The sequence below is a fragment of the Protopterus annectens genome, chromosome 8.part0, assembly GCF_019279795.1.
Source record: "Protopterus annectens isolate FY-2018-M chromosome 8.part0, PAN1.0, whole genome shotgun sequence".
NCBI classification, from domain to species: Eukaryota; Metazoa; Chordata; order Ceratodontiformes; family Protopteridae; genus Protopterus; species Protopterus annectens.
In genome coordinates this window covers 718,301,964-718,309,231 of record NC_056741.1, presented here as the reverse complement: position 1 = coordinate 718,309,231, position 7,268 = coordinate 718,301,964, and the positions used below count along the sequence as shown (strand labels likewise).

Here is a 7,268-nt window from a genome sequence, read left to right as displayed (position 1 = left end):
GTTCCCAGCCTGAAGCGGAGGAATCTCCTGGAGCGTCTGTTCATTTTTATATGATAGTACGCATCCTGGAGGTCTATAGAGCACATCCAGTTTTCCTTTCCCAATAGGGGTAGGATGGATTGTAGCGTGACCATCCGAAATCTTGTTTTCTTGACAGACTTGTTCAAGATGCTGAGATCCAAAATGGGCCTCCAGTCCCCTGTTTTCTTTGGAACCAAAAAGAATTTGGAGTAGATTCCGGATCCTTGCTGGTCTGCTGGAACTGGCTGAATGGCTCTTTTTGCAAGCAACTTTGATATTTCTAACGCTGCTTGATCCCTTTGAGCGGGTGGAACATCTGGAAGGGATTTTTTTGATTGATTTGGAGTGCGAAAGAACGGAATGGAATAGCTTTCGGAAATGATGGACTGTACCCACTTGTCTTGAGTTAGAGATCGCCAGGCTTCTGGGTACAGTGATAATCTTCCCCCGACTGCCTCCGAAGGTGGACAGTCGGGCAACACCTCAGGGATGCTGAAAGGGCTCATCGGAAAAGGTTTCTCGATTGCCCTGGTTCTGCGGAACCCCCCTGCCTCTAGGGCGACGTCTACCATTATTGTTCCCCCCTCTGCCTCTAGAGGGGGAACCGACTCTGTGCGTCAGGCAAAGCCCCTTGAGATTGCTTGCGGAACCACATCTTCCCACTTTTCTGGCCCTTGGGGTAAGGCCTAGAAGGAGTAGAAAAACGGACTCTGACGGCAGAAAGAGTTTTGCCATCCGTCTTGCACCTTGTCAAGGTTTCTTTCACTTGAGGACCAAAAAGGGACGATCTATCAAACGGGGAATTAGTGAAAGACGTCTTAAAGGGATCAGCAAAATTGCATAGCCGCATCCAGGCATGCCGGCCTAAGGCCACACCTGTACCTGCGGCTCTGCTAGCTCCATCAGCCGCATATAAAAGAAGGTGCATGGAGGAGTTAGCTATCGAATTAAGGGTTGCCAGCTGAGCGTTCATCTTATCCTGAAAACCCGCAGCTGTTGGATCCTTTAACATCTCACTCGCTTCCTTGATCAAGTCTCTTTGAAGTCGAGTGAAATGACAGAGGTAGTTCAGCGAACGCATAGAAAAGGTCGCCGACGAAAACATCCGCTTCCCGTACCTGTCCATAGACCTAGATTCCTTGTTAGGAGGATGAACAGGCACTGAAGGATCAGCTAGTTCCATCTTGGTGGCAGCAGCTACCACCATTGCATCCACAGAAACTCCTTTAGTCAAAAATTGTTTGTCTGCTGGTGCTGTAATAAACTTTGAAGGTCTCCTGGGGGTGGGGTCCACAGAGTCAGGAGCCATCCAAGCCTTTTTTGCTACCACCTGCATAAGGGGATCAAAGGGGGGAGATACCCAGGAGGTGGAAGGGCGAGAGCCGAACGCCTCAAGGTACACAGATTCATCCTCCGAAGGGTTAAGGGCTGGCCAATTCCCCCTCTGTTTTAGGATCTCCAGGATGTCTGCAAAGGAGACATCTTCAGAGGGGGAACGGGGGGGAACCTTCAGAATCCTCTAAATCCGTGTCAGAGGTGACAGACTCAGGTGAGTCTATGTGCTTCCTCTTGCACTTTCTTGCTAGGGGGCTCTCCTGCCAATTCAGGAGAGGCCTCGGAAGAGGATGAGATCCCCACAGGGGATTCTTGAGGAGCTGGCTCTCTGCGGTCTGAGAAGAGGGAGTGAGTAGAAATTACCTGAGGCACCGAGGAGGGAGGGGCGGACGGAGCAGACTGTGGAGTTGAACCAGGTTCCAACACACTCCGCATGACCTCGAAAGCACCCCTGTCAGGCAGAGCCAGAGGTCTCCGCTCCGAAGGGTTGAAAACCTCCCCCGGCACCGACAGTGATGGCTCCGAGGCCGAGGTCGGAGCCGAACTCACCAGCGCCGAAGCACCGTGAGGGAGAGCGGGTCGGACAAGGGTCCGATGCCACTCACCCCTCGAGCCAACGAGGGAAGTCCGGCGCCGAGATTCTTCCAATGAAGAAAACGGAGCAGACGACGGCGCCGAAGACAAATGTATCGGCTCCGACGCTGCCACGGTCTCTGGTCCGCAACACCCCGGCTCCAAACTCAAAGGAGTCGGAGGAGGAATATTTTGAGAAATCGGATTAAGCATCGACTGCTGAGTCGGGCTCTGAAGCATTTGGGCCAGTGCCTCGGACTTAAGTCGACTCACTACCCTCTGAAGGTCATGGTCCAAAAGTCTCGACGACCTAGAGGAGTGAGATCTATGGCTCCGTTCAGACAGCAAGGGAGATGCTGGAGCCGAATGAACTGAGCCAAGAGACGGTGACCTAGACCTTTTCCTAGATGTCGGTTCCGATAATTTTATCGGAGCCGACTCGGTAATTTCCAACACCTCGGCTCCGGCCGGAGCCGAGGGAACCGAAGAAATAAGAGTTCGAGTCTCATCGGCTCCAGCCGGAGCTGATGTAGTAGCAGACTTGGAAGCCTTAGGTGTCGACTCAGAAGCTGGAGCCGATGACCTAGAAGGCTTGGAGGGTTTGCCCGAAGAAACAGTCGGGGGACCCTTTGCTTCAATAAGCCTCTTAATACAAGTTAATTTTTTCTTTCCTGCAGGACTCTAGGGCTGAAGCCATGGCATACAGCACAAGAGTCCTGCAGGTGTAAAGGTCCCAGGCAGTACACACAAGAAGTGTGACCGTCTGTCAGAGACATTTTCTAACAGCACGAGTCACACTTCTTGAAGCCTGAGACCTTTGAATCCTTAGACATTTTTAAGGAAAAAAAAGTGTAACCACCACACACACAAACACACTGATTACACTATCCACTAAGAATAACTAAAACTTAAACTATTAAAATTAGTTTTAAAATAGCTACAAACACATCCACACCACTAATAAGGGGATGGAAGGGCCCGAAGGCCTGAGGGAAGAACTAATAAGTTCTTGAGGAAAAAAGGGGTGGATAAACAGGTAGGAAGGGTACGAATCCACTCACTAAGGGAAATAACTAGTAAAAAACTAAATTAAAGGGATTTAAATTAACTATAGACTAATCTATATCAACTAACCTGAAGCCGGTAGAAAACAACACACCTCGATCGCTGTAGCGGCAAACGAGATCTGAGGTATTACCGCCTAGCATTGTGGGATATAAGGGGAGCCTCGAGCCGGTGGAACCAACTCTCGAGCTTTTAGAGTGGCCGAGTCGGAGCCGAGGATCGGCTCCGAACCCATCCAGCAAGAATGAAGGCGAGATGGACAACTTAACATCATAGCATTTAAATACAGACATTAGTCCAGAAGAAAACAAATTTTAAAATATGGTGACATATACTAAACATGGTTAAAATGCAGTTGAGATTCATCAGTGAACAATTGATACAAACTGTTTTTGAGTTACACAACAGCCATTAGCAGTTGTTGCTACAAGAAGTTAGTATTATGTGGTAGGTAGCTGGGAACATGAGTAGCCAAGCTTGCTAAGACTAGGTTGTTGATAGGGGGCTGAGAGAGGTAGTGGGTGGGGGGAATGAATGGTATTACAGGGGGGGGGGTTGCAAGGGCATATCTGGCAAGTTTTGAAACATTATTTTAGTAAGAATTTAAAGTGGGTGCAAGAAGTTACAGAGGTAATTGAGGATGGGAGGGAGTTCCAGAGTTTGGCTATAGTGCAGAAGAATAATGCTTCTCCAGCAGATTTAATGGCTCTTGTGACCTGTAGGAGGTTTTTGTGGCTGGATCTTAGTGGTCTTGTGGTTATGTAGGGTTGGAGTAGATTCTGGAGGGATGGGACTTTTAGTGGTTGGTTTATTAGTTTGTGGGCAAGTGCGAGTTGGTACCACTGAAGGAGGTGGGGGAGCTCTAGCCAGCCCAGTTCTGCTAGTGAGAGACAGTGGTGACTACGGTAAATATTATATATATATATATATATATATATATATATATATATATATATATATATACACACACACATACATGCACACACACATATACACACACAATTTATATATATATATATATATATATATATATATATATATATATATATATATATATATATATATACACACACACACACATATATCTATATAGGATCCGTACAGATTCCCGAAAACATTTCATCGAATGATTATCGGTGGGGCATATTTATGCGAAAGTGCTTTTCTCCAAAAAAGCACTTTCGCGTAAGTATGCCTGTTCCGGAGATCGTACTACGGTACGGGTAACGAAAAATTCCCTTTTCCCCACTGTAGTGGAATCTCGGAGTGAGAATATTAAAGTAGGGGGGGTGTGGGGGACAGAGCCCTCCCACATGGGGTGTGCAGGGGGGCTTGCCCCCCCCTGCATAAACTAGTTTTGTTTTTAATTTTCTTTTATTAACGCACTTTAATGATAGCACTTCTCGGTGAAAAGCACTTTTGTTAAAGTGTGTTCGGTGATAATGGATTCGGGCTTTAGATCCATATATATAGATATATATATATATATATATATATATATATATATATATATATATATATATATATATATATATATATATATATATATATATATATATATATATATAGATATATATAGATATATATAGATATAGATATAGATATATATATATATATATATATATACATACATATACACACACATACACACACACAGTGGCAATATATACAACATACAGGTACATAGTACCGTGGACAGAAGAGGAAACAACAAAGTCCTTGTGTGCCTTACGAGACTTGGAAAGACAGGATCCTCTGCAAGTTTTCTGGGAACATTTATTTTCAATGAAGGCAAAACTGCGGAACGACACTACACAACAATCAACTAAGCAGGAGTGTGCTTCCATGGCGGTGTGGCCTGCAACAAAAACAGAAGACTGTAGTCTGTAGTGGACCAGACTGCACTGCAAGAATGTAACCCATAGAGCTGGGAGCTCTTAACACATCTACAGACAGGGGGGGCAGAATACTTGTGAATTACAATATGGCAGACCAGTGGGGCTTGTATGACAATGAGAGAGAGAGTACATGCACCCAAATTTGGAGCTTCAAGGATGTGTAAGACATAGATAAGGTTGTTTAGTCCTACAGACAAGCATTTCATTCCTATTTAAAACATGAAACATCCCAGGTCCTCAATAACATTTGCTATGATGGGATCCCTTAGCTTCAGGAATCTTACTAAGTACTCTCTGAGACAATGTGCTGCAATTCAGAACAGTACCTTCAGAGGAAAACCTTAAAAGCTCCTTCATAGTAGGTACAGTTCCACTAAACATCAAGACATCCACACTGTGAATGGCAAAGCTGCCAGAAAAACTACAGATCTCTGTCTTACAGATTTCTCTCTGTCCTTTTCCAGTGACAAAGTTTACTGAATTAAATCACCAATACATTTGGCACAGTGGTATCCAGACATCGTGGTTTCAAAAAGGGGGCACATAAACACTACATTTCTTAGCAACACTGAGCACAGACACACACAGACAAAAATCTATTCAAAAGCACACTTTTTGGGCCTGAGAATAGCCATTCAGATTACACCACAGCATTAGCAGAAATTAAGCATTACACACCTAATACTCCAACAAATAAACTTTCGTTACCCCAACATACTCTAACCACCATTTTACTTGTGCAGCCTTGAATGAATCACAATTTCTGCAGTTCACCACCTCTTCCATAAACCTGTTTTCATTACCTAACATATTTTAAAATTGAGCACATCTTAAATGGAAAACTTCGTAATATTTCACATTTCATTCCGTTAAATCTCTTCCACCTTTTGACACTTCCCTATTAAAAAGTGTGCAGACTGAAATATTTTCACCATTCATGTCACCTTCTTTTTCTTCTACAAGTATCAAATACTTCACATTCAGAATTCTCTTTCCAACATTCTTTTCATTTTTCCTACCACCTTAAGCCTACTAACTCTAACTCTTTTGGACACAATTTTGTCAAAACTAGGTACAATACTCCTGTTGCAGTCTAGCTATAGTGGTTGTGTTAACTTCTCAAATACTCCAGATGTAGTCTATAATTAAAAACATAAGTGTAAATTCCTGCTTTTTTACTAAAATCCCCATAAAATACAACTTACCATTTGTCTTTACTGCAGCATTTCCAACACATGCCATAGAATTTCTTGCTGCAGAACCATTCAATAGTGCTATCCCAATGGCAGCTTAAGTATGGATTATTGTAGCCTATATACACACTTACCCAGCATTAATCCCACCTGCTGTCTTATTAGCCAATTCCTCTAGGTTTCTCACTATGCTTTTTTTTTTTTTTCACCTACCCTCTACCAAACCACCTACTGTAATATCAGCATGACTAACGTTATTCAATTTCCAGTGTAGCAATGGCACAAACAGCACTGATCAGAATACAGAACCATGGTGGCACGCTATTCATCTCTACTAATGTAGCACTAACATTTACTCATTTCCTGTTTATTATACATTCCACTTAGTTATTAGCTTCCCATTCTTCTAAGCTTGCCTCCTCACCCTCCTCCATGAGGAAGCATCAACAACTAAGCATACCTCACCCCTAACATTTTCTTTTACTCCCACTGCGACCAAATCATAAAAAAACTGAATTAGTGTTGAACAACATGGCCTTTGTCTCAGAATCTAAGTTTACATTTAGCCTGTGCATATAACATATAGAATAGCCTTTTTCTAGTAAATTCTCTAACTTGTCAAAACACTAAATGGCCTTTTAAATTACCTGGCTCACGTTTGTGAAGTGCCACCAATGCTGCCTCTTTCCAATCATCTGGAGCTGTATTACTGTCCAATCCTCCAAACAAGGAATTTTGGCATTTTTTCCGTACTAAAACAAAGGCAAAGAATTTAATTTAATACCTCAGCAACATTTCAGAATATTATAAATTACTGTATTACTTCCCATGCTTTCACAATTGCATCTAAAGTTGCTTTACCATGTTTCCCGACATATTAAAAATCTCCCTAGAATCCTACCCAAACCACTTGTGCTTCTGCATGCCTTACTAAATTTTGCTGACTTTTTTCCTCATCGTTTCATCCAAACCATGGCTGCAACTTTTCCTTCCCTTTCCTATGTGCTTATTACATCCTACATTACAATGCAAGACTAACAATAAACAGAGTTCCCTTAGCCATACACCAGATCACATTCTTTCTTTAAACAATTCATCCAACAGCTTGAAACCAGGATTTGAGGTTCCTGTGTCTACTATTGTAAATTATGTTGAATGGTCACCATTTTCAAGGCAACCCTTG

The 7,268-nt window shown here is 43.1% G+C and overlaps 1 protein-coding gene across 1 annotated transcript in view; it reads right to left on the bottom strand.

Annotated features, from left to right (window-relative positions):
• MECP2 (methyl-CpG binding protein 2) overlaps nt 1-6,854 on the bottom strand; it is a gene marked incomplete in the record, with an annotated part of 882,599 nt that extends 875,745 nt beyond the window's left edge. The window contains 1 exon segment of the mRNA XM_044080168.1: nt 6,733-6,854.
• Nucleotides 6,855-7,268: the final 414 nt, after the last annotated feature.